We start from the raw sequence: 26,883 nt of genomic DNA on the forward strand, positions 1-26,883 counted from the left end.
CGATCAGCTGTTTGAGGAAGCCACGGGGCTCAACAGAGCTCTGGGTAATTCAGTGGCCTCCTCACAGCTTACCAAGCACAGTGCCATCCATTGAATATCGGCTGAGCTGTACCTAGGCTATGTGATTGATGAACGTGACTTGACATGGCCTAAGAGGTAGTGGTGCTAACACAGCACAGTAGCCTCTTCATACAGCTGATCAGTGGCTGGTAGGCCATCAATATGAAAATCCCAAAGAACTCCTTTAAGAGGTGCATGCCCCTTTAGTAAATATGTTGCACATTATGCTCTCCAGGAGCCGGAGTACATTTTGGGTGTAATGTGGGTCAGTTTCATGGTGCACATGTTCTTAAATGAGTCAGGCCACAGAGCTCCTATTCGTTGCCGGCCTCCTCTGACCCACACCTCACCCACTTTTTGAAAAAGTGTAAAAGAAGGTTGGAAAATGCTAAAAAGTTGCAAAGTTTGATACTTTTGTATGCCAAAAAACTGGCGTAGAATGTTAATACATGAGCCCCTATATCTGCTTACGGATTCCCAAGACAAATCTATGGATAGTGGTGGCCCTAAAGTGATCTTTTAGGGTCTGAGTTTTTACAGGAAATTTAGATATTGCAAAGTTAATTTAGTTCAGTAATCCAACTTAAAAGGTGAAACTAACATATGAGATCGACTCATTACATGCAAAGCGAGATATTTCAAGCCTTTATTTGTTATAATTTGGATGATTATGGCTTACAGCTTATAAAACCCCAAAGTCACAATTTTGAGGTCCCCTTTGCTCAGGGGGTATGGATTAATTAGCTGACTAGAGTGTGAGACTTTCAGCCTAGAATATTGAACCTTTTCACAAAATTCTAATTTTAAGCTGCATTAATGCAATTCCTTTTAATTTGCATTACTGAAATAAATGGACTTTTGCACGATATTTTAATTTTTCGAGTTTCACCTGTAGATCTGGAGCACTACACACTATAAACTATGTTCTGCTAGGCAAGCAATCATTGTACAAGACAGCAGAACCCGTTTATGTCATTGAGTATTCTACACGGTGGTATGCCTCACACTTCCAGTCAGTCCTTTGACAATATCAGACGCTCTTCTGACATCTCTGACACTTCAATACTTACATACTGGAAAAAACATAATCCCACTTCTGACAACCCTTAATGTAGTTACACAAAAACATCTCAGATTTCTGCCAGGGGAAGTGTTGTTATCTGGACAGCGGTACTTGAGTGCTGAGGCCTAGATACAAATGCCTTTAAAGACTATGTACAAATCTTGGAGAAGCACTGGAGTAATGTATGGCAGAAACCTCTCCATACTGACCAGAAGGCTTCAATTCCTCCTTATATACTGAGGCTTCCACTTTTATATAAATAGAGCTGAAGGATTGTATAATTGGAAAGTTCTTCAACTTTTATGCTATGCTACAATTCCACACTTCTTTCTAATTTTTGACCTTGCCAGGTCCATACACTAGAATCTGAAATCGACAGCAACTAGGATCCAGTGTAGACTTCAGGTGTGACATGCGCCATAAAGCTGGCATGAGTCGTCTTAAATGTACATACATGCCCTGCCCACTTTTTCCAAAAATTTACAAAAACGCTGAGCAAGGCGTAAATGGGCAAAAAGTCACAATTATTTTGTGAAAAGCTGCTAGGGGCAAAAATGTGTGACTTCTTAACACCAGGTTTGATAAATCTCCTCTAATGCATTTATTTCTACTGCTCATGACCCTGGTAATGGAAGAGGATCGGCACTGATTATTAGGGATCATGCGCACAAACGTATTTTCTTTCCATGTCCGTTCTGTTTTTTTTTGTGGACGTATGCTGAACCAATCATTTCAATGGGTCCGCAAAAAAAAAACTAAGTTACTCCGTGTGCATTCTGTTTCCGTATGTCCGTATTTCCTTTCCACCAAAAAATAGAACATGTCCTATTATTGTCCCCATTACGGACAAGGATAGTAGTGTTCTATTAGGGGCCAGCCGTTCCATTCCGCAAAATACATACGGTTGTGTGCATGAGCCCTTACAAAAGTCTTCTTAATCTGCATAATTGTCAATTTATTAGTGTTGAGCGCGAATATTCGAATTTCGATTTTTTTTCTCGAATATCGCAATTTCGAGATTTCGCGAATATTTAGAATATAGTTCCAAATATTCGCGAAATTGAATATTCGTATTTTAAAAAAAAAATCGTACGATTAAATTAATCGTACGATTTTTTATATTTTTTTTTCCTGTATAAGGCAACGTTCCTATGACTATGGCTAGGCTAATATGTGTATTTTACGAAATTTCTTAATATTGCTCTAACTTCGTCTTTTAGAATATTCGTAATATTGCTCTAACTCCGTCTTTTAGAATATTACGAATATTCTAAAAGACGAGGTTAGAGCAATATTAAGAAATTTCGTAAAATACACATATTAGCCTAGCCATAGTCATAGGAACGTTGCCTTTTACAGGAAAAAATAAATAAATAAAATAAAATAAAAATCGTACGATTAATTTAATCATACGATTTTTTTATTTTAGTTTTTTCCTGTATAAGGCAACGTTCCTATGACTATGGCTAGGCTAATATGTGTATTTTACGAAATTTCTTAATATTGCTTTAACTTCGTCTTTTTGAATATTCGTAATATTCTAAAAGACGGAGTTAGAGCAATATTACGAATATTCTAAAAGACGGAGTTAGAGCAATATTAAGAAATTTCGTAAAATACACATATTAGCCTAGCCATGGTCATAGGAACGTTGCCTTATACAGGAATAAAAAATTGTACGATTAATTTAATCATACGATTTTTTTTTTGATTTTTTTTTTCTGTATAAGGCAAAGTTCCTATGACTATGGCTAGGCTAATATGTGTATTTTACGAAATTTCTTAATATTGCTCTAACTTCATCTTTTAGAATATTCGTAATATTGCTCTAACTCCATCTTTTAGAATATTACGAATATTCTAAAAGACGAAGTTAGAGCAATATTAAGAAATTTCGTAAAATACACATATTAGCCTAGCCATAGTCATAGGAACGTTGCCTTATACAGGAAAAAAATAAAAATAAATCGTACGATTAATTTAATCGCATATTATTCGCGAAAAATAAAATAATTACGAATATTCGATTTCGACGAAAATAATACGAATATTCATTCGAATATTCGCGAAATATCGCGAAATCGAATATGGTACCTCCCGCTCATCACTACAATTTATAACACTTTTTTTTAGCTCAAAATGAGCTCATTACAAGACTTTCTCAAACAAGTCTGCTGGTATTCGTAATCTAGTCTCTCTATCTCACACACCCAGAAAGACCAGTTTCATAGGAAGCCAATTCATTAATTAGTATGTTTTTGCAACGTAGAAAGACATGGAGAAGCCTCACACAAAAATAGGGAGAACACATAAACCCCGTGCAGATGTTTTGTACTACAGTTTTTTTTCCCATGGAGCTATTTTAATGCTTTTTTTTTTATAGCTATATATGTAGCTATAATAAACATTTCTCTAGCTTCTAGCACTATTCTGGTCAGTAATTTTCACCAGTAAGATTTCTACATGGCTGTACTGCTACACAGCGATCATTGGTCTCACGATGGATATGTGGCCCCAGCATAACTCTAAATCCATAAGAAGCAGACCGACTCCCCCTGGATCACGTGACCTGACTTTAAACCACCACAGAACCCTTTGGTGATCTACTCATTAGTCTAAAATTGACCAAAATGGACGATTTCAACCAAAAAGATTAATCGCCAGGTGGAATTTAACAACAGGCAATTGCTTCATTCCTTTCAATCATTGTCTGGAAAGAAGTCAGCCATGCTTAAAGGACATGTTTAACCTAAAATTTTATCTGCCAGTTTTTTCTAATCCGTTTTTTTATTTTCTGATTGCAGATTTTTTTTTAATCTGCTTGCAGAACATGATTATGGGGGCGGCCATCTTGCATGAGCTGCTCTTAACAGCATTTACAAAGCATTAAGAAAATTGCCTTACGGCAGCCCTATGGTCCAGATAAGCTTTAACAATCACCTATTGTGAATGTCTTATCTATACACAGAGGTGATATCATTACAGGCAGGATTAGAATGACAGATACGCAGGTAACTTCAGTAAAGTGATCTGTACAGACCAAGAAGCGGCCAGTGAAAAACTGGCTTTTTATGTTTTTTGTTCAAATATAGATATTGACATGAAAAATTAAACAGAACATCAAAAATTCTTTACAAATATGAAAAACATAAAAACATGATTTAAACAATTATTAATTTTCTGATGACACATTCCCTTTAAAATTTTTGTCCTATATTACAAGTCTATGAACAATCTTTCCTTTAAAGAATGGGGCTCCTTTATCAGAACTTCTTAAAAGAAAAACTGTCTTTGTTGGCCATAGCGACTAATCAGAATTTGCCTTAATGTTCCCAGGAAGATCATTTATCCTTTACCTGCTGTCACTGAACATGTAGGACCAGTCGGAACAACTGCAATGGCTAATACGGACAAAACTATGTATGGATCCATTGACACAATGACTGTTCCCCAGGCCAACATTCATTCAATGGTTGATCAACTATAAACCTACCTCTATCTAATGTAGGTGTCCACCCTTAAGGAGTTGTAAAGAGCTATGATATTGATTACCTATTCTCAGGATAGGTCATCAATACCAGATCTGTGGGGGCTCCACTGTGGGTACTACCACTGAACAGCTCTTTGAAGAGGTGGTAAATGGGCAGAGCAGTTGTAATTACACTGTGCCGCCATGGCAAAGTAGATGATGTCCAAGTAATTCTGAGAAGAAACCAGCGTTCGCATGAGTGCAGCTGCCTCTTCAAACAGCGGATCGGTGGGGGTGCTGGGAGTCGAAGCCCCGCCGATCTGTAACATAGTAACATAGTTTATAAGGACGAAAAAAGACATTTGTCCATCCAGTTCGGCCTGTTGTCCTGCAAGTTGATCCAGAGGAAGGAAAAAAAAAAAACTGTGAGGTAGAAGCCAATTTTCCCCACTTTAGGGGAATAAAAAATTCCTTCCCGACTCCAATCAGGCAATCAGAATAACTCCCTGGATCAACGACCCCTCTCTAGTAGCTATAGCCTATAATATTATTACACTCCAGAAATACATCCAGGCCCCTCTTGAATTCCTTTATTGTACTCACCATCACCACCTCCTCAGGCAGAGAGTTCCATAGTCTCACTGCTCTTACCGTAAAGAATCCTCTTCTATGTTTGTGTACAAACCTTCTTTCCTCCAGACGCAGAGGATGTCCCCTCTGAGGATATAAATTAGATAAAGGAATGGGCGGCACTGCGCATCAGTCGCGGTCCAGGTGCGCGGTCAAAAGGTAGATACCTGAATACTTGCAATAGAAAGACCAGCACTCCGTCATCAATATCATAGCACTGCACAACCTCTCACAGTTCAGTTTAGTTAGGTCTTGTGGCCATAATACAGACAATAACTGTGGCCGTCTGAATGCAGCTGGTCATATGAGCTCCCACACTGCAATGCTCTTTAATAACAGGAAACCAGAATTTTGAATTTAGCATTAGATATAAAAAGTCAATGAACTCATTTGTTGATCATCAATTCATTGATATCATATGAAGATAGTAAGTGCGGCATAGTAGTAGAAGGTGGTACAAAAGTAGACATTTCCTTTAAGTCAACTAAAACAAATATGTTTCTTCACTACAAGTTCTTGGGGGGAAAAAATGAATGAAGTGAATCTAGATCTTCATTGACCCAGAAATCTACCAGACTCACTGCTCATGTTACCCTTTTTACGTGGCTGTTGGTTTAAGAAGGCATTTCAATGTTTCCCCTACCAGCATCGCTTTTTGGAATTCTTTCTGTGCCCATTACTCACGTTTGTCAGTAGAGCCCCACATATGTTGGGAAGACACAATGTGTTGCTTTATAAGGACACATTCTGTTAAGAATCATTTAACCTGAACAAAACCTGTTGTAAGAACATGGTATCATGACTGGTTGATAAAACAACAAGAGCCAATGGAGGCCGAAGGAACACACATGGTTCCCGAGAAGCAATAGGCACACGGTATTCACAGCAGTGTATGTTCTGCCTAACGACATGTTTTCTTTATGCTCTTGTGTTTGTCTTTCCACAAAATTTCTCACCTCTTCAATCTACGTTTACTGGAAATACAGGACCAAACCATTCCAGAGAGAAGCCTTATCTGACATCAGGGTACTCATAACATATCTGCTTCCAATACAACCATCATCAAAACTATTCAGATATTCATTCCATAACATCCTGCTTTGAAATGTCAATTTTTTTTTTTTAAGTGTTCTTCTGTTCTTGGTTTAAGAATGTCAAACGTGAAGTCAAAAAAAAATTTTCTCTTGAGTTGAAAGCAATATATGAAATAAATATTAATCGGTCTTTCATCTAAATTAATTTGTAAAATCTGCCAAAACGACAGACAACAGGATGGACCCCATTATTAGTCAAGGGGGTCTGGTGGGCGCCAGTGGGATCCATCATATGATGGATCCGGTACTGCATTGTGGCTTCTATTATGAATGAGAAACACATTGTAGATGTGAACATGTCAGTCAATGCCGTGGTTTAAAGGTGTTTTCCAGGACTGCAATATTGATGACCTATCCAGAACATTGGTGATCCAACTCCTGACACCTTTACTGATCAGCTGATTGAACAGGCTGCTACACTCCAGAACAGGCCCTAGAACAGCACAACTATTGGCATTGGGTAGGAGCAGTGACTAGTTCTGCAGTGCAGCTAGCATTCACGTAAATGGAATTTCCAAGATTTAGACATTGATGACCTAAATTTAGGATAGGTCATCAATATCAGATTGGTGGGGTCCAACACCTAGAACCCAAAACAATTAGCTGCCAGTGCCAAAACATATACAGTCGACTGAGATGGAAACAGCATGCAATGTTTAGCACAGTCTGTCTGAAAGTCAATTACCAGTGAGTTGAAGGTCAGATGCATGCCTGAAAATAGCACACCTTTTATGTAGATTTTGTAGATCAAAAATCGTTAGCGGCTATGGTACTGTAAAGAGAAGATTTTTAAAGCTTATTCTATGAAGGTTACAGTCATAAAGTTAATGAAGGCGCTTCAATGGTAGGTTACATTTTGTAACTATATGGCATTTCTTTATTTGATTTGCACACCGGATTAACCTCGATACTTCTGTGTGCCTTGAAGACAGGGGTCAATATTTCTGCCTTCCAAAAAATATATATACATGGAGTCCCCCAAAAAATCTATATAAAGGTTAGAGTACTGCAGTCCTCTTACTTTCTATGTGTGTGATGTACCGATTAGTTAATTTATGTCCTTCATTAGGAGTGCTGTCTTTATGTTGTTTTTTTGTTGTTGTTTTTTTTTTGTTTTTTTTCCATCCAAAGTATTGATGCAAATTATCATTGATGCATCTAGTCTTCCAATCTGACAAACCTAAAAGATGTGGCTCCAGTGTTCTCTGAGTTTTGCAAGCAGACTACTATATTCAAAAGAAGTACCTTCTTTCAATCAAACCCCACCCTCACACCTCAGTTCCATACTGTACATGAGCAGCCAATGTTACATGCTGAGTGGTAATTTTTATTTTTTTCAGCCCATTTTCTCCAATATGAAACTTACAATATTCAAACATACATTTTACATTTTGGTTTCAATTTGTGTGGACCCACTATGCCAATCAACTGGTTTGGCTTTGGACTTAACCTAAGGGTGTTGTCCTGGTGGCCCCCTGGTATTCACCCTTTAATCTCTATTCGCTACAGGGAAGCGTAATGTCCCGTCTGACTTGGGTATTAGAACTATTGGGCTGGCCCACTAACTTTTAGACTCCTCAATGACATCCAGCCTTAGCATTAGCTGCACTTCCTCCGAGATGGTTTTTCGCCGAACCTCGGGCACCCGGTACGGCTTTAACCAGACTTTTGCCTGGGGCTCGGTGACAATATCATGCTGGATTATGGAAGTGTGTCCAGGGAGTTCCGAGAACACATCCGTCTTCCGACTAACGAACTCCCTGGCTTCCTGAGCCTATTTAGAGGAGAGTCTGTCAGCAATTCTTATTGTGGCAACCGCTTCCCCTGCAGCAGACAGGGGTGCCAAAACCTCTTCCCCTAGACAAACCGACCATGGTCTGTCCTTAGCGCAGGTCTCCCTATCCTTCCAAGGTTTTAGTAGATTAACGTGGTAGACCTGCTCCGGCTTTCGCCGCGCTAGCTGGTGTATTTTATACCCGGTTTAAAGCTCCAGACTCGAGCCTGCCGGTTATAGATTCAACTCTGGGCTCACTGGGCCGCCTCCATATGTTCCCGAACCAGAGGCAACACTGTCTCTATCCGATCTTGCATCTGGGTAACGTACCCAATAACCCTTTTATGTGGAGTGGGTTGTTGTTCCCACACCTCTTTGGCTACGTCCAACAGCCCGCGAGGATGTCTGCCATATAGCAGTTCGAAGGGTGGGAACCCAGTAGAGGCCTGGGGCACCTCTCGCACTGCGAATATGAGATAGGGCAGGAGGAGTTCCCAGTCCCTTCCATCTTTGGACACCACTCTTTTTAAAAAAAAATTAAGGTTTGGTTAAACCTTTCTACCAGCCCGTCCGTTTGAGGATGTTAGACAGATGTCCGTAACTGTTTTATGTGCAGCAACTTGCACAATTCCCTCATGACCTTGGTCCGTCCAAACCTCTTTGGGTAGTCCTACGCTGGAAAACATCTCCATTAACTCTTTAGCTATGAGTTTGGGCGATGTACAGTGGGGGAAATAATTATTTGACCCCTCACTGATTTTGTAAGTTTGTCCAATGACAAAGAAATGAAAAGTCTCAGAACAGTATCATTTCAATGGTAGGTTTATTGTAACAGTGGCAGATAGCACATCAAAAGGAAAATCGAAAAAATAACTTTAAATAAAAGATAGCAACTGATTTGCATTTCATTGAGTGAAATAAGTATTTGAACCCTCTAACAAAAAAAGACTTAATACTTGGTGGAAAAACCCTTGTTTGCAAGCACAGAGGTCAAACGTTTCTTGTAATTGATGACCAAGTTTGCGCACATTTTAGGAGGAATGTTGGTCCACTCCTCTTTGCAGATCATCTCTAAATCCCTAAGGTTTCGAGGCTGTCTCTGTGCAACTCTGATCTTGAGCTCCCTCCATAGGTTTTCGATTGGATTAAGGTCCGGAGACTGACTAGGCCACTCCATGACCTTAATGTGCTTCTTCTTGAGCCACTCCTTTGTTGCCTTTGCTGTATGTTTTGGGTCATTGTCGTGCTGGAACACCCATCCACGACCCATTTTCAGTTTCCTGGCAGAGGGAAGGAGGTTGTCGCTCAGGATTTCACGATACATGGCTCCGTCCATTTTCCCGTTTATGCGAATAAGTTGTCCTGTGCCCTTAGCAGAAAAACACCCCCAAAGCAAAATGTTTCCACCCCCATGCTTGACGGTGGGGACGGTGTTTTGCGGGTCATAGGCAGCATTTTTCTTCCTCCAAACACAGCGAGTTGAGTTAATGCCAAAGAGCTCTATTTTGGTCTCATCAGACCACAGCACCTTCTCCCAGTCACTCTCTGAATCATTCAGGTGTTCATTGGCAAACTTCAGACGGGCCTGCACATGTGCCTTCCTGAGCAGGGGGACCTTGCGAGCCCTGCAGGATTTTAATCCATTGCGGTGTAATGTGTTTCCAATGGTTTTCTTGGTGACTGTGGTCCCTGCTAATTTGAGGTCATTAACTAACTCCTCCCGTGTAGTTCTAGGATGCTTTTTCACCTTTCTCAGAACCATTGACACCCCACGAGGTGAGATCTTGCGTGGAGCCCCAGAGCGAGGTCGATTGATGGTCATTTTGTGCTCCTTCCATTTTCGAACAATCGCGCCAACAGTTGTCACCTTCTCTCCCAGCTTCTTGCTAATGGTTTTGTAGCCCATTCCAGCCTTGTGCAGGTCTACAATTTTGTCTCTGACATCCTTGGACAGCTCTTTGGTCTTTCCCATGTTGGAGAGTTTGGAGTCTGCTTGATTGATTGATTCTGTGGACAGGTGTCTTTTATACAGGTGACTAGTTAAGACAGGTGTCCTTAATGAGGGTGACTAATTGAGTAGAAGTGTCTAACCACTCTGTGGGAGCCAGAACTCTTAATGGTTGGTAGGGGTTCAAATACTTATTTCACTCAATGAAATGCAAATCAGTTGCTATCTTTTATTTAAAGTTTTTTTTTCGATTTTCCTTTTGATGTGCTATCTGCCACTGTTACAATAAACCTACCATTGAAATGATACTGTTCTGAGACTTTTCATTTCTTTGTCATTGGACAAACTTACAAAATCAGTGAGGGGTCAAATAATTATTTCCCCCACTGTATGCCGCAGCGGCACCGCCTCCGGGTAGCGTAGTCTAGGAAGACTAGAATGTGTTGGCTATAGCGGACTTTGGTACTGGTCCTATGAGATCCATAGCGATTCTTTCAAACGGGACCTTGATGATCGGGAGAGGTACTAAGGGACTATGAAAATGGGGCTGGGGGCTAGTTATCTGGCAGGTCGGGCAAGACTTACAAAACTCTTCCACCTCTCTAAACACACTAGGCCATTAAAACTGCTGTAGTATACGGTCCTGTGTTTTCTGCAATCCCAGATGACCCCCGAGAACATGTTGGTGCGCTAGATCTAGTACCAGTTTGCAATAAGCCTTGGGCACCACCAACTGTTCCACATTCTCCCCCCGTAGTTGGTTGACTCGATACAGCAAATCATGGAGAACCACAAAACGGGGAAATATCGACTCGGCCCCCAGTTGTTGTGGTTCTCCATCGATCAATGACACATTCTCCCAGGCTCGGGATAATGTCGGGTCCCTGTGTTGTGCTGTAAAATTATCACCGGAGACATTTAAGTCTGCCAATTCAGGGCCCTGCGGCAAGTCCTCCACCTCCCTAACCATCACATTCAATGTGGTTGTTCCCCCCTCATCCACCGAAGTGCCGGTCACCCCTACTGCTCGCCCTTCGGCCTCGGGTTCCCAGGGTTCAGGCCTCCCACTTGAGCAAGGCCAATCCCTTGGGGTTATCCCTGACTCTTGGGAACCGGTAAGTCTCATAGCTGGCCACAGTTCCGGGAAGGCCGGGAAGGCCGGGAAGTCTCTTCTTATTATTAGTTCATAGTGTAGATTTGTGGCGATGGCCACTTCATGAATCCTCCTGCCGGCAACCGTGGTTAAAGACACCAGAGCGGTGAGGTAGTCTCTTAAGTCACCATGTATGCACATTACCTCGACTTTCTGGCTAGTAAACTTAGCGGGTCGCACCAGGGTAGCCCTAACCAGGGTCACCAGACTCCCCGAGTCCAGCAGACCCACTGCTGGCGTGTCTCCCACTTCCACCTGGCACAGGTGATTATTATCTAGAGACTCCCTGGTAACTGTTGCACACAGCTTCCTGTCATATAGCGACCGATGGTAGCCATAGTTAGTGTCCGTGGGCTCAACCCTATGGGGACAGTCAGCCCTTACATGACCAGGCTCATGACACTGCCAACAGATCGCCAGAGCCAGGTCCGCAGTGGGTACCTCCTGGGCGGGCTTTTTTGGCTCCAGTCTCCAGGTCTCGGGTGGGAATTATCGGGGTTTAACTGCCCCCTTCCCGATCCCGAAAGAGCCCCCCTTTAGTTTCCTGGTAGCCTCATATCGTTCAACCAGGTCCACTATCTCAAGGGCATTAACAGGAGACGCCTGGCCAATCCAATGCTGAAGAGGGTATGGCAACGCCCTCCAGAACATATCAGCTAAAATACGGTCCAGCATAGCAGTGGGACTCAGTACATCCGGTTGTAGCCATTTTTGCAAAAGTTAGAATAAAGCATAATACTGGGGTCTCGCTGGCTCAGCCGGGTTAAATTCCAACTGGTGCACCCTTTAGGCCCGGACCAACACATTCACCCCCAGCATCGCCAGGATCTCACCCTTGACTTTATGGTAATCGGCTGCTTGCTCGTCTGGTAAGTCAAAATACACCTGCTAGGACTCGGATGCCAGGAACGGAGCGACGACCTCAGCCCACTGATCTTGGGGTAGATTCTCCCTCACGGCCACTTTCTCGAATACCGCCAGGTAGGTTTTGACGTCATCCATGGGTGCCATCTTGGGGATCACCGTACAAACCGCTTTCCGGGCATCGTGAATGCTCGGGGATGCTCCTGCCATCTGTAGAGTCATCACGTATTGCAGTAGCAGCTGGTTTGTTTCTTGCTGCTGCTTATTAGCCTCCCGCTGTTGCAGGTTAGCCTCCAAGAGGGCCTTCATTACAGCTTCTATTTTGCCGAGTAACACGGGTTGAAATTTAGCTGGTTTAATCCAGGACATACAACCGTGCCCAGAGAAAAAAAGAATAATAATATTTCGGCTTTTATGCCAGCCTCACTGCGATCGCCCGCATCCTCCACCAACTGTGGGGATTCGCTCTAGTAGACAGGAGAAGCGGACGCAGTATAGAGGCACCAACCAGTTCTTAAATCAAACAGTTCAATGTTTTTTCACACTCTTGGTGTCACGGATGAGAGTGGGGGAAACCCTCATCCGTGCGATGTTAAGGATAAGGAAGCTGCTAGGCCTGGACAACAGAATTAGGGAGCAGGTAACCTCCTAAAGCGTCCCTAACTCTGACCCTGACTCCTAACTGTATGAGCCAACCCAGATGGTAGGAGGGCTCATACTCAGGAACCTTGAGTCCCTACTAGCCCTCAAGAGATCCCTGGACTAGGAGCAGGGTAAGACGACCTGTTCCTCCTAGACACGGAGGAACAGGAGTCTCCCTGACCAAGCTGCAAGGAAAGGGGAACATCAACAGCATATGGATATGGCAAGCAAGTGAAACACTTCCACACCTACCTGCCACAGACACACTGACTGGAACCCGTGTTCAATAGCTGTTATCCACACAAAACACAAAAGGACACAGCACACAACATAACTCACACAGGAAACCAGATCCATAACTGCAATAAGGTGAGACTCCACACAAACATAAGCATAACATCAATACATTAGTTTTATGACCACAAGGGTGGCCCTCACTGGATAGATGGCATCAGGATACCAGGAGGATGACTCCAGCATAACATGCCTGGAGTACCCCTCAGCTACAGGCTTCCAGCAGAGGCTAAATAGCCCAAGTAGCCACACCCACACAGACATACTAGGAAGGGAATTAACCCTTCCAACACCAAAGAAGGTGTCACTTAAAGGGGAAATGCACACATAACTAAAATCCTGTGCACACCCAACATACAAAGTGCACACCTACAAAGACAGGTTGCCAGGTGCAACCGCATGCACTTGACAGCAAGCTGCCTAGCAACCAGCTCAGGCTGCTATACTGCCAAATAACATCATGTCAGCAACCACACGTGAGGCATCATACTAACAGCCCTCACCTGTGATTGACCACAAGACCAGACCGCGGGCAACTGCATGCGGCTCAAGGAGTCACGACCATGACCATGGTCCCCTACCTGAGACAATCGCCCATAAAATTAAAAAACTATGGCTCAGAATATGGAGACACTAAAAATATCACATGACCTAACCCCTCAGATGAACACCGTAAAAAATAAAAAATAAAAACTGTGCTAAATAAACCATTTTTTGTCACCTTACATCACAAAAAGTGTAATAGTAGGCGATCAAAAAGTCATATGCACCCCAAAATAGTGCCAATCAAACCGTCATCTCATCCCGTAAAAAATAAGACCCTACCTAATATAATTGCCCAAAAACTGAAAAAAAACTATGGCTCTCAGAATATGGAGACACTAAAACATGATTTTTTTTTTTTCAAAAATGATATTATTGTGTAAGACTTAAATAAAATAAAAAAAGTATACATATTAGGTATCGCCGCGTCCGTATCGACCAGCTCTATGAAAATATCACATGACCCAACCCCTCAGATAAACACAGTAATAAAAATTCTATAAAAACAGTGCTAAATAAACCATTTTTTGTCACCTTACATCACAAAAAGTGTAATAGCAAGCGATCAAAAAGTCACACGCACCCCAAAATAGTGCCATCTTATCCCGCAAAAATCATACCCTACCTAAGGTAATCGCCCCAAAAACTGAAAAAATTATGTCTCTCAGACTATGGAAACACTAAAACATGATTTTTTTTGCTTCAAAAAAGAAATCATTGTGTAAAACTTACATAAATAAACAAAAGTATACATATTAAGTATCGCCGCATCCAAGACAACCTGGTCTATAAAAATATCACATGATCTAACCTGTCAGATGAATGTTGTAAATAACAAAAAATAAAAGCGGTGCCAAAACAGCTATTTCTTGTTATCTTGCCTCACAACAAGTGTAATATAGAGCAACCAAAAATCATATGTACCCTAAACTAGTACCAACAATACTGCCACCCTATCCGTAGTTTCTAAAATGGGGCCACTTTTTTGGAGTTTCTACTCTAGGGGTGCATCAGGGGGGCTTCAAATGGTACATGGTGTCAAAAAAAACAGTCCAGCAAAATTTGCCTTCCAAAAACCGTATGGCATTCCTTTCCTGCTGCGCCCTGCCGTGTGTGTGCCCGTACAGTAGTTTACGACCACTAGAGATGTCCCAAACTATTCGCCGGCAAACAGTTCCAGGCGAACATCGCTTGTTCGCGTTCGCTGCGGCGGGCAAACTTTGACCCTGTACCTCACAGTCAGCATACACATTCCAGCCAATCAGCATACCCTCCCTCCCAGACCCTCCCACCTCCTATAAAAAAGCGGCAGCCCTCTTAGATTCATTCTGAAGCTGCAGTGTTAGAGCAGGGAGAGTGCTGCTGCTGCTGAATTAATAGGGAAAGCGTTAGCTAGGCCAGTGTTCTGTGTCCACTCCAGTCCTCAAACACTCATCTGCTGTAAGGACAGCGTCCTGACAGCACCCCAAAAAGCCCTTTTTAGGGCTGGTACATCAGTCTGCTTTTATTTATTTTTTCTATATATACAGTTGCAAGAAAAAGTATGTGAACCCTTTGGAATGATATGTATTTCTGCAAAAATTGGTCATAAAATGTGATCTGATCTTCATCTAAGTCACAACAATAGACAATCACAGTCTGCTTAAACTAATAACACACAAATAATTAATTGTTACCATGTGTTTATTGAACACACCATGTAAAAATTCACAGTGCAGGTGGAAAAAGTATGTGAACCCCTAGACTAACATCTCCAAGAGCTAATTGGAGTGAGGTGTCAGCCAACTGGAGTCCAGTCAATGAGATGAGATTGGAGGTGTTGGTTACAGCTGCCCTGCCCTATAAAAAACACACACCAGTTCTGGGTTTGCTTTTCACAAGAAGCATTGCCTGATGTGAATGATGCCTCGCACAAAAGAGCTCTCAAAAGACCTACAATTAAAAATTGTTGACTTGCATAAAGCTGTAAAGGGTTATAAAAGTATCTCCAAAAGCCTTGCTGTTCATCAGTCCACGGTAAGACAAATTGTCTATAAATGGAGAAAGTTCAGCACTGCTGCTACTCTCCCTAGGAGTGGCCGTCCTGTAAAGATGACTGCAAGAGCACAGCGCAGACTGCTCAATGAGGTGAAGAAGAATCCTAGAGTGTCAGCTAAAGACTTACAAAAGTCTCTGGCATATGCTAACATCCCTTTTAGCGAATCTACGATACGTAAAACATTAAACAAGAATGGATTTCATGGGAGGATACCACAGAGGAAGCCACTGCTGTCCAAAAAAAACATTGCTGCACGTTTACAGTTTGCATAAGAGCACCTGGAGTTTCCACAGCAGTACTGGCAAAATATTCTGTGTAAAGATGAAACCAAAGTTGAGTTGTTTGGAAGAAACACACAACACTACAGGGAGTGCAGAATTATTAGGCAAATGAGTATTTTGACCACATCATCCTCTTTATGCATGTTGTCTTACTCCAAGCTGTATAGGCTCGAAAGCCTACTACCAATTAAGCATATTAGGTGATGTGCATCTCTGTAATGAGAAGGGGTGTGGTCTAATGACATCAACACCCTATATTAGGTGTGCATAATTATTAGGCAACTTCCTTTCCTTTGGCAAAATGGGTCAAAAGAAGGACTTGACAGGCTCAGAAAAGTCAAAAATAGTGAGATATCTTGCAGAGGGATGCAGCACTCTTAAAATTGCAAAGCTTCTGAAGCGTGATCATCGAACAATCAAGCGTTTAATTCAAAATAGTCAACAGGGTCGCAAGAAGCGTGTGGAAAAACCAAGGCGCAAAATAACTGCCCATGAACTGAGAAAAGTCAAGCGTGCAGCTGCCAAGATGCCACTTGCCACCAGTTTGGCCATATTTCAGAGCTGCAACATCACTGGAGTGCCCAAAAGCACAAGGTGTGCAATACTCAGAGACATGGCCAAGGTAAGAAAGGCTGAAAGACGACCACCACTGAACAAGACACACAAGCTGAAACGTCAAGACTGGGCCAAGAAATATCTCAAGACTGATTTTTCTAAGGTTTTATGGACTGATGAAATGAGAGTGAGTCTTGATGGGCCAGATGGATGGGCCCGTGGCTGGATTGGTAAAGGGCAGAGAGCTCCAGTCCGACTCAGACGCCAGCAAGGTGGAGGTGGAGTACTGGATTGGGCTGGTATCATCAAAGATGAGCTTGTGGGGCCTTTTCGGGTTGAGGATGGAGTCAAGCTCAACTCCCAGTCCTACTGCCAGTTTCTGGAAGACACCTTCTTCAAGCAGTGGTACAGGAAGAAGTCTGCATCCTTCAAGAAAAACATGATTTTCATGCAGGACAATGCTCCATCACACGCGTCCAAGTACTCCACAGCGTGGCTGGCAATAAAGGGTATAAAAGAAGAAAATCTAATGACATGGCCTCCTTGTTCACCTGATCTGAACCCCATTGAGAACCTGTGGTCCATCATCAAATGTGAGATTTACAAGGAGGGAAAACAGTACACGTCTCTGAACAGTGTCTGGGAGGCTGTGGTTGCTGCTGCACGCAATGCTGATGGTGAACAGATCAAAACACTGACAGAATCCATGGATGGCAGGCTTTTGAGTGTCCTTGCAAAGAAAGGTGGCTATATTGGTCACTGATTTGTTTTTGTTTTGTTTTTGAATGTCAGAAATGTATATTTGTGAATGTTGAGATGTTATATTGGTTTCACTGGTAAAAATAAATAATTGAAATGGGTATATATTTGTTTTTTGTTAAGTTGCCTAATAATTATGCACAGTAATAGTCACCTGCACACACAGATATCCCCCTAAAATAGCTAAAACTAAAAACAAACTAAAAACTACTTCCAAAAATATTCAGCTTTGATATTAATGAGTTTTTTGGGTTCATTGAGAACATGGTTGTTGTTCAATAATAAAATTAATCCTCAAAAATACAACTTGCCTAATAATTCTGCACTCCCTGTATGTGTGGAGAAATAAAGGCACAGCACACCAAAATCAAAACCTCATCTCAACTGTGAAGTATGGTGGTGGGGGCATCATGGTTTGGGGCTGCTTTGCTGCATCAGGGCCTGGATGGATTGCTATCATCGAAGGAAAAATGAATTCCCAAGTTTATCAAGACATTTTGCAGGAGAACTTAAGGCCATCTGTCCACCAGCTGAAGCTTAACAGAAGATGGGTGTTGCAACAGGACAACGACCCAAAGCATAGAAGTAAATCAACAGCAGAATGGCTTAAACAGAAGAAAATATGCCTTCTGGAGTGGCCCAGTCAGAGTCCTGACCTCAACCCGATTGAGATGCTGTGGCATGACCTCAAGAAAGCGATTCACACCAGACATCCCAAGTATATTGCTGAACTGAAACAGTTCTGTAAAGAGGAATGGTCAAGAATTACTCCTGACCGTTGTGCACGTCTAATCTGCAACTACAGGAAACGTTTGGTTTAAGTGATTGCTGTCAAAAGAAGGTTCAACCGGTTATTAAATCCAAGGGTTCACATACTTTTTCCACCTGCACTGTGAATGTTTAGATGGTGTGTTCAATAAAAACATGGTAACATTTAATTCTTTGTGTGTTATTAGTTTAAGCAGACTGTGATTGTCTATTGTTTTGACTTAGATGAGGATCAGATCACATTTTATGACCAATTTGTGCAGAAATCCATATCATTCCAAAGGGTTCACATACTTTTTCTTGCAACTGTATATTGCAGTTGCCTGCCCGTGTGTGAGAGGCCACAGGCCCACAGACTGTACTGTGTGCACACCACTCATATAGGGTGGCACAGTACCTTGCAGATAAAAAAAGTCATTTAATTTTTCCTCTGTAATATAATTGCAGTTGCCTGCCAGTGAGTGTCAGGCCCACTGACTGTACTGTGCCCACTGCCCACCACTCATATAGGGTGGCACAGTACCTTGCAGATAAAAAAGTCATAACATTTTTTCTCTGTAATATAATTGCAGTTGCCTGCCAGTGTGTGTCAGGCCCACAGACTGTACTGTGCCCACTGTCCACGACTCATATAGGGTGGCACAGTACCTTGCAGATAAAAAAAGTCATAATTTTTTTTCTCTGTAATATAATTGCAGTTGCCTGCCAGTGAGTGTCACGCCCACTGACTGTACTGTGCCTACTGCCCACCACTCATATAGGATAAAAAAGTAATTTACTTTTTCCTCTGTAATATAATTGCAGTTGCCTGCCAGTGAGTGTCAGGCCCACTGACTGTACTGTGCCCACTGCCCACCACTCATATAGGGTGGCACAGTACCTTGCACGCATAATATCACTAATCTAAAAAAAAATGACAGGCAGAGGCAGGCCACCCCGCAGGGGCTGTCGTGGTCATGGTGCTGTGATTTCCTTTGGCCCTAGAATAATGCCCAGTGTTCAGTAGCCATGTACCCTGAACTCAAAAAATTCTGAGGACATAGTTGACTGGCTAACACAGGACACCCAATCTTCTACAGCTTCCGCTCGGAACCTTGACGCACCATCCTCCTCCAGCTCAGCTTCGGGCACCTCTCAAGTTACCACTCGCCCGCCCGCCGCCACCACCAACACTAGCACCACAGCAGCTTCACTTGATCTGTCAGAGGAGTTATTTACACATCAGTTGGAAGAAATGGGTGATGCGCAACCATTATTGCCAGAGGATGTAGATAACAAGGATATGTCTCAGTCAGGCAGCATTACACACATGGACGTACGGTGTGATGATGATGATGTTGTACCCGCTGCTGCTTTCTTTGCTGAGTTGTCAGATACAATTGAAGCGGTTGATGATGACAATGTGTCCGTGGATATCACGTGGGTGCCCGCTCGAACAGAAGAAGAACAGGGGGAAAGTTCAGATGGGGAGACAGAGAGGAGGAGGAGACGAGTTGGAAGCAGGGGGAGGTCATCGCAAGGAGCTAGTGGCACAGTCAGACAGCATGTATCGGCACCTGGGGTCAGCCAGACAGCACGCCAATCAACGCATGCTGTTGCCACCACCAGAATGCCGTCATTGCAAAGCTCAGCAGTGTGGCATTTTTTTTGTGTGTCTGCTTCTGATAACAGCGATGCCATTTGCAACCTGTGCCAAAAGAAACTGAGTCGTGGGAAGTCCAACACCCACCTAGGTACAACTGCTTTGCGAAGGCACATGATCTCACATCACAAACGCCTATGGGATCAACACATGAGTACAAGCAGCACACAAACTCAAAGCCACCATCCTCCTCCTGGTCCAGCATCTTCAGCCACGTCAACCACTGCTGTCCTCCTTGCCCCCTCTCAACCACCCGCCACTCCGCCTCTCACCTTCAGCAGTTTCTGCTCATCTGCCCAGTCAGGTGTCTGTCAAGGAAATGTTTGAGCGTAAGAATCCAATGTCACAGAGTCATCCCCTTGCCCGGCGTCTGACAGCTGGCTTGTCGGAACTCTTAGCCTGCCAGCTTTTACCATACAAGCTGGTGGAGTCTGAGGCCTTCAAAAAATTTGTAGCTATTGGGACACCGCAGTGGAAGGTACCCGGCCGAATTATTTTTTTCACAAAAGGCCATCCCCAACCTGTACTCTATTGTGGAAAAGGAAGTTATGGCATGTCTGGCACACAGTGTTGGGGCAAGGGTACATCTGACCACTGATACCTGGTCTGCAAAGCACGGTCAGGGCAGGTATATCACGTACACTGCGCATTGGGTAAACCTGCTGACGGCTGCCAAGCAGGGAATGCGTGGCTCTGCAGCGGAGTTGGTGACACCGCCACGACTTGCAGGCAGGCCTGCTGCCACCTCCTCTACTCCTCCTACTCCATCCTCTTCGCTAACCTCCTCGGCTGAGTCCTCTTCTGCTGCTGCGTCTTGCTCCACATCAACTGCACCCCCCCAGCTCCCCAGGGGCTATTCCACATCTCGGATACGACAGTGTCACGCCGTCTTGGGGTTTACTTGCCTGAAAGCAGAGAGTCACACCGGACCAGCACTCCTGTCCGCCCTGAACGCACAGTTGGATCAGTGGCTGACCCCGCACCAACTGGAGATCGGCAAAGTGGTGTGTGACAACGGAAGCAATCTGTTGGCGGCATTGAATTTGGGCAAGTTGACACATGTGCCGTGCATGGCACATGTGTTGAATCTGATCGTACAACGCTTTGTGTATAAGTACCCAGGCTAACAGGACGTCCTCAAGCAGGCCAGGAAGGTATGTGGCCATTTAGGCGTTCCTACACGGCCATGGCGCACTTTTCCGATATTCACCAGCGAAACATGCCAGTGAGGCGCTTGATTTGCGACAGCCCGACACGTTGGAATTAAACACTCCTAATGTTCGACCGCCTGCTCCAACAAGAAAAAGCCGTCAATGAGTATTTGTATGACCGGGGTGCTAGGACAGCCTCTGCGGAGCTGGGTATTTTTTTGCCATGTTACTGGACACTCATGCGCAATGACTGTAGGCTCATGCGTCCTTTTGAGGAGGTGACGAACCTAGCCAGTTGCACCGAAGGCACCATCAGCGACCTCATCCCATTTGTTTTCTTCCTGGAGCGTGCCCTGCAAAGAGTGCTGGATCAGGCCGTAGATGAGCGTGAAGAGGAAGAGTTGTGGTCACCATCACCACCAGAAACAGCCTTATCATCATCGCTTGCTGGACCTGCGGCAACGCTGGAAGAGGAGTCTGAGGAAGAGGAGTCAGAGGAGGAATGTGGCTTTGAGGAGGAAGAAGACCAACCACAGCAGGCATCCCAGGGTGCTCGTTGTCACCTATCTGGGACCCGTGGTGTTGTACGTGGCTGGGGGGAAGAACAGACCTTCAATGAGATCAGTGAGGACGAGGAACGGGACATGAGTAGCTCGGCATCCAACCTTGTGCAAATGGGGTCTTTCATGCTGTCATGCCTGTTGAGGGACCCTTGTATAAAAAAGGCTGAAGGAGAACGACCTGTACTGGGTGGCCACGCTACTAGACCCCTGGTATAAGCAGAAAGTGGCTGAAATGTTACCGAATTACCGGAAGTCGGAAAGGATGCAGCAGTTCCAAAACAAGTTAAAAAGTATGCTTTACACAGCGTATAAGGGTGATGTCACAGCACAACGGGAATCTAACAGGGGAAGAGGTGAAAGTAATCCTCCTCCTACCACGACCACGCCGGCAATTGCAGTACGCAGCCCTGCAGGGTATTGCGATGGTGAGGTCACGGTTACTAGGCAATCGAGGGTTGCTCTTGGTTACTCACAGTTTATAGGAAGACCCTGGGCAGGCGTACAGCAGTGATAGAGAGGCTGGCACAGAAGTCCTCTGGGGCACTCTCAATGTATAGGGACCAGGCCGGTGGTAGGTGAGGTGCCCTGGGTGTTGCAGGTTTAATGTGCCGGTGGCAAGGTCCCTTTAAGTTTGTGACGCCAGTGCTGTTAACGGTGGCACACCGATTGATAATAGGAATAATTGAGGAACACGATGTTGTGGTGAACCAAAACTTCTTTTTACTGGAAACAATCAACTATTTACAGTCTTTTGTTCAGTTCCATATGTCAGCAGCAGTCACAAGCAGGCTTATACAAATGGCAGGCACAATGTTCTTGCAAGATACTCAGAGGGTTAACACGCTTACAGATCAGGCTGCACTTTTCCTCAGAAATCCTGTCTGTCTTTATCCCAAGGCCCGTACGCCCTATTGTTGGCTTTATCCTTGGTTAGGAAAACTTCCTCAGGTATATGTCCTTGCTTTCAGATAAATCCTTCTGCCCTTCAGCTCTCTTGTCTAGCTGGAATACTGGCTCTGCTCTGTTATGGGAACTTGGTTTCTCTCAGGAGGCAGACCCTTCTCCTGGTGGCAACTAGAAGCCTGGGCTATCTAGCTTCATATCAGAGGCTGGATCCCAGCTACCCTCTGCCTAGGGTGCACACAGCCTTCAGGAATCCACAACTCTGACTGAACTCCCTCTCTGGTCTAGACCTGGCTATATATACTAGGGGCCCCCTAGCTCCCTCTAGTGTCTAGGAGGAGGAATTACACCCCTACAGGCCTGGTCAACTGGAGATAACATTAAATAACATGAAAATATACATTAAAATGACATATAAAATACAACGGCCTTGTTCCACAGGAGGTGGAGAACAACGTGGCCCAATTGACCCTTATGTAGTGCCCACATTTACCTAGTGGGACACTACACAAGGACAGGACGCTTTACAGACGTGTTGTTGATGGAGGATACGCATCGCCACAGCCCTTCGGGTCCACCCTCAGAGAACGACTCGACCGACAGGTAGCAGACTACCTCGCCTTAACTGCAGATATCGACACTCTGAGGAGCGATGAACCCCTTGACTACTGGGTGTGCAGGCTTGACCTGTGGCCTGAGCTATCCCAATTTGCGATAGAACTTCTGGCCTGCACCGCTTAAAGTGTCCGGTCAGAAAGGACCTTCAGTGCAGCAGGAGGTATTGTCACTGAGAAGAGAAGTCGCCTAGGTCAAAAAAGTCTAGATTACCTTAACTTTATTAAGATGAATGAGGCATGGATCCCGAAGGGACTGACAGTGACTGAAGGGACTGCATTTGACTAAAAAAGGCCTGATGAGATGCCTTGGGCTAAAAATGGTCCCCACGCTGCTGTATTTAATCTCTGCATGCCGGATGACTTGCGTGACTTCTCCGCCACCAACTAGGGTTCAAGCCGCAATGTTTTAGTACACTTTCTGCCTGGAAAACATAAATTTTTCCGCGGATGCAACAATACCTAATTTTTCAGGCATGTGTACATGCCTAATTTTTCTGGCCTCTGGTGCTGCACTGTGGCTGCAAAAACAAAACAAAAAAAAGGCACATACATGTGTCAATTCCCCTTCGTGATTGTTACCTTGTTGTGGTGAAGGGGCTTGCGTATCACAATGAAGCAATCACCTCTATGAGTGTGTTGGCAATGTTGGCACACCTCAGATGATAAGGTCGTTGCTTCAGACCAAAAGCGATCGGCTGGATAATTTTTCATAGAAAAAACATTAATTTTCTTTGTGATCATTAAAGCCTACTAGGCAAACAATGGGCCCACACTGCAGAATCATTGTTTTCTGGGTCACTTAACTGTCACTGAACTACCTCAGCACGACTATAGGCTTTGAAAAACCGCCATCGCCTGCAATCTCCCGAACGTACGCACGAGCACAGTCATCACTACACCAAGATTGACGCATAGAGGAATAAAATTTATGTCATGAGTGTGTCAACTATTGACAACTCTTTGCAGTTGTTTGCGGTGCGTTAAACGGGGAGTTTGGTCTGTCATAGTTTGGTCTGTCACTGTGAAGCGGGCGTAACCCTTACACTACCTGATCGATACAACATCATACCTGATCGTATACACACACTGGATGTTTTAAAGTACGTTATTCCAAACAATTTAGGAATGTTAGGTGATTTATGCCCTTTATGGATTAAAACCCGACTCTGCGTCAACTACGTAATTTTCCATGGGAGTTTTGCAATGGATCGCCCTCCGGCATGCCACAGTCCAGGTGTTAGTCCCCTTGAAACAACTTTTCCATCACTATTGTGGCCAGAAAGAGTCCCTGTGGGTTTTAAAATTCGCCTGCCTATTGAAGTTTATGGCGGTTCACCCGGTTCGCGAACATCTGAGTAAATTCGCGTTCGCCGTTTGCGAACGGAAAATTTTATGTTTGCGACATCTCTAACGACCACATATGGGGTGTTTCTGTAAACTACAGAATCAGGGCCATAAATATTGAGTTTGGTTTGGCTGTTAACCCTTGCTTTGTAACTGGAAAAAAATTATTAAAATGGAAAATCTGCCAAAGAAGTGAAATTTTGAAATTTTATCTCTATTTTCCATTAATTCTTGTGGAACACCTAAAGGGTTAACGACATTTGAAAAAAATCAGTTTTGAATACCTTGAGGAGTGTAGTTTCTTAGATGGGGTCACTTTTATGGAGTTTCTACTCTAGGGGTGCATCAGGGGGGCTTCAAATGGGACATGGTGTAAAAAAAAACAGTCCAGCAAAATCTGCCTTCCAAAAACCGTATAGCATTCCTTTCCTTCTGCGCCCTGCCGTGTGCCCGTACAGTCGTTTACGACCACATATGGGGTGTTTCTGTAAACTATAGAATCAGGGCCATAAATATTGAGTTTGGTTTGGCTGTTAACCCTTGCTTTGTAACTGGAAAAAAATTATTAAAATGGAAAATCTGCCAAAAAAGGGAAATTTTGAAATTGTATCTCTTTTTTCCATTAATTCTTGGGGAACACCTAAAGGGTTAACAAAGTTTGTAAAATCAGTTTTGAATACCTTGAGGGGTGTAGTTTATAGAATGGGGTCATTTTTGGGTGGTTTCTATTATGTAAGCCTCGCAAAGTGACTTCAGACCTGAACTGGTCCCTAAAAATTGTGTTTTTTGCTTCTAAACTTCTAAGCCTTGTAACATCCCCAAAAAATAAACTATCATTCCCAAAATGATCCAAACATGAAGTAGACATGTGGGGAATGTAAAGTAATAACTAGTTTTGGAGGTATTACTATGTATTATAGAAGTTGAGAAATTGAAAATTGGAAATTTGGTATTTTTGTTATAAATAAAAATGATTTTTTTTTTACTTCATTTTATCAGTGTCATGAAGTACAATATGTGACGAAAAAACTATCTCAGAATGGCCTGGATAAGTCAAGGCGTTTTAAAGTTATCAGCACTTAAAGTGACACTGGTCAGATTTGCAAAAAATAGCCAAGTCCTTAAGGTGAAATAGGGCTGAGTCCTTAAGGGGTTAATGGAGTTCATGACGGATCCGTCTTGGCTATGTTACAGATAATACAAACGGATCCGTTCATGACGGATGCATGCGGTTGTATTTTGTATTTTGTAATCCATTTTTGCAGATCCATGACGGATCCGCCCAAAACGTGAGTGTGAAAGTAGCCATATGTAGATTAGTTTTCTGAGCAAATCTCAGTATAGTGAAGCTATAGTGTGTATGTGATATCTTCATGCTAGCACACAGCCCTGCCCTCAGCCTGCTGTTTAGCCTCTGTCAATCAAGGGGAGGGGGTGTGTGCAGAGCACAGGGGGTTGTTACACAGCAGTGCTCAGAATATTCAGCCCCGCCTCTGAGTGCTCAAAATTCTTATTTGCATATGAATAAAAACGCTGATATCTCTGTAGCTGTTTATCATACAGACAAAAGAAAGGTCTAGTTTTAATCAGTATGATGAGCCCTACCAGGCAGTATGTCTGGTTTAATAGGGTTGATCCTGGTGACAGAACCTCTTTAACAACAGGATGCAGGCCATGACCTGCAGTACTCACCGAATATGCTGGAGGCCGGGACCGTCAACAGCAAGAAAAAGACAGAGAACAAGCCCAGGCCGAGGTCGGGAGGGGAAGTCGGCTGAGTGAGTTGTGTGGCATCAGTGCCATTTGGCACAGGAAATACAGATATTATGAGGAGAGCCGAATGAACTCCTCAAAATTATCTTAAATTACACTATGAGCTTATGAAGTATTGTTTTGGCTAAAAAAACATACATCAATGTTTATGGACATTTCATGAGTAGCAGGAATTATCAGTCATTCTTTGATGTGTTTAGATCTTATCTCATGTAGTACATGGCAAAGAAGTGAGTCACCGCAAAAATAAAAATAGGCGGGATAACCTAAAGCTGGCTGAGCCCACGGAATTCTGAGAGGTACAGCTGACCATCTAGTGTGTATGGAGGTTTCTGGATTCTGCCCGATGGCAGATGTAGGGGAAGATAAGGGCTGGGCAGTTGGTTTTTCTCCTCTTTTCCATTCAGAACACATTCCCACTTGGCCGTATGGACAAGTTGGGAGAGATGGCTGTCAGGTGAAAAAGTGTTCAGCCTGCTGATATTTAATGTGTATGGTCAGGAAGCTGAGAGTTGAGAAACTGTTGAGCAGGGTCCTCATACCAGAGAGCTGATGGTCAAATGTATTTTTAGTTCTCTGACTGCACGTCGTTGGTGAGGGTTTTAAGGCATCAACTGATATATTTTTAACCCTGCAAAGGAGCTATTTTGTTAATCACAGATGACCACGTTTTAGTGTGAGGGACAACCAGATAGCAAGAGGACACAAGAGGAGCCCAGGCCCTCACAAAATAATGGCCCAAAAGATCCAACAGAAGGCACCACCATTTGGCAGTGACTGTGAATTGAACCACTTGATAGTAGGATCTATTGCTAGTGGGTTTGAGTCACAAATAACCTTACTGATGACCTTACTGATGATATGTCCTGTGTGTATAATAATAACAAAAATGATAAAGGAAGGGGACCCCAGGGGTCATTGCCTCAGGTGGGTCTAAGGAACTCAAATCCAACAC

Source organism: Bufo bufo, chromosome 4 (genome assembly GCF_905171765.1).
Source record: "Bufo bufo chromosome 4, aBufBuf1.1, whole genome shotgun sequence".
In the NCBI taxonomy this organism is placed as follows: Eukaryota; Metazoa; Chordata; class Amphibia; order Anura; family Bufonidae; genus Bufo; species Bufo bufo.